Here is a 2,500-nt window from a genome sequence, read left to right on the forward strand (position 1 = left end):
TCCTTTCTGTTCCTCTGAGAGTATGAAGCTTCTATTGCAAAAAATTAAGTATGAAGAACATAAATGGAATATACAGTATGTGTGACCTAAAGGTTGTGGCACTTTTACTTGGAATGCAGCTGGATTACACAAAGTTTTGTTGCCTTCTCTGTGAGTGGGGCAGTAGGGATAAGAACAATCATTATGAAAAGAATGTGTGGGCGAAACGATCTCTGACCCTAGAAGAGAAAGTTGTCAATTCTCCTCTTGTTGATTCAGAGGAAATTTATCTGTCTCTTTTGCATATTAAGCTAAAGTTGATGAAAATTTTGTTAAAGGTATGGATAGAACTGGCAAGGGATTCACATATTTGAAAAATAAGTTTCCTAGAGTAAGTGACGGAAAAATCAAACAAGGTATTTTTCTTGGACCTCAGATTAGGGAACTGATGAAAGACCAGAATTTTGATGAAGAGCTAAATGATCTTGAAAAAGCTGCAGGACTGTTATCTAAGAAAGTTTGCGCAGAGTTTTTGGGGAATCAAAGCAAATAACTACTCTGAAATTGTAAAAGAGCTACTAACATCCTACAAAATATTGGGATGCAATATGAGCCTAAAAATCCACTTCCTATACTGCTCTCACTTAGACTTTTTCCTTGCAAATCTTGGCGCCGTCAGTGACGCGCACAGTGAGAGGTTTCACCAGGATATTCTGAACATGGAAACCCGGTATCAAGGGAAGTGGAGCTCTTCAATATTGGCTGATTACTGTTGGACGCTAAAAAGGGATCTCCTAGAAGCAAAATACACTCGAAAATCATGCATTTCTACATTTTAAAGGTAAGTTTCATTAAAATATCAGCCTCAGTTGAAAAAAATTCTATCAAGTTCACCTCGTTTTGCTTGTGGAACAGGTATCTTAATTAATCTTGTTGACCAGTGAAACGTATTGAAAGACAGGAGGAGGTCAAATTAGGTCAGAGATATTGTGAAGGTGATAAAGAAGCTGAATTGGAATTGGGGGAGTAAGTGTGTTACTGACTGAACGACGCGAAATGGGAAACGTGGAAGACGACCATTGATTAGAGAAGTCTGCAGGAGTGCCATGACAGAGGTTAGCGCAGTCATGAACACATTTGAATGTCTGGGAGGGGCGAAAGTTCAGCAGTGAACTACGAAAGTTTATGATTGAATAATTGAGACATAACAGAGTTAAATACATAACTTCTAAATACATAAAATCAGCTTTGAGGCCGAATTTCAGCCAAACCTTATAATTCTATATGACAGAAATAAAATTATGTATGTTGACTGTATCTCTCTTTCTATGCATGTATGTATGTATTATCTGTATGTTTGTATGTATGTATGTATGTATGTATGTATGTATGTATGTATGTATGTATGTATGTATGTATGTATGTATATATGTATGTATATATGTATGTATGTATGTATGTATGTATGTATGTATGTATGTATGTATGTATGTATGTATGTATGTATGTATGTATGTATGTATGTATGTATGTATGTATGTATGAACTATGTATGTATGAATGTATCTATGTTCTTTCTTCTCTCATCTCTCTCTCTTTCGTTCTTTCTTTATCTCTTTCTTTTCTCCGCCATTTCAGTGCTCAATCAAACAGACTCAGTCAGCAGAGATCCTCGGATCTTCCCTTTATCTTCTCTTCTCTTTTCGCCTTTTCTCCACCAACCTCGCCCGCCCCCACAGCCTCCCACCCCCCCCCCCCCCCCCCCCCCCCAGATGGCCGCAATTTCGATTGTTTCCTTCATATCCTCGACGATGTTCCTCCAGCACATTTCTATTTGCCACAATATTTCCGTCCTATTTCTCTCCTTTGTTCTTTTTAGCGTTTTTATATTTTTGTTTTATTTATGGCTGTTACCACGACCTTTGTCGATTCTCTTACGGTTTATTATTTCATTCTTTTTTCAAATTTTTTATTTTCTATTATATTTCTTATTGATTTACCCATTTTGGCTTTCTTGGATAAAAAATGAGTACTTCGGTCAGATTCCACCGTTTCCCCCACATACTTCCTCCATTTATTCACACACATGCATACATACACACACACACGCAAACACACCTACACCTACACACATGCACATACACTTATACACAAATTATACACATACATCCACAAACACCCACACAAATTAGCACATACACACACACACACACACACACACACACACACACACACACACACACACACACACACACACACACACACACACACACACACACACACACACACACACACACACACACACACGCGCGCGCGCGCGCACACACACACACACACAAACACACACATACGCGCGCACACACACAATACACACACACACACACACACACATATATACACATACGAATACGGAGTGACGGGCATACACACCCTCATCTATGTACACACGCACACACACACACACACACACACACACACACACACACACACACACACACACACACACACACACACACACACA

The sequence above is a fragment of the Oratosquilla oratoria genome, chromosome 6 (assembly GCF_046742065.1).
Source record: "Oratosquilla oratoria isolate Oo_2021 chromosome 6, ASM4674206v1, whole genome shotgun sequence".
NCBI lineage: Eukaryota > Metazoa > Arthropoda > Malacostraca > Stomatopoda > Squillidae > Oratosquilla > Oratosquilla oratoria.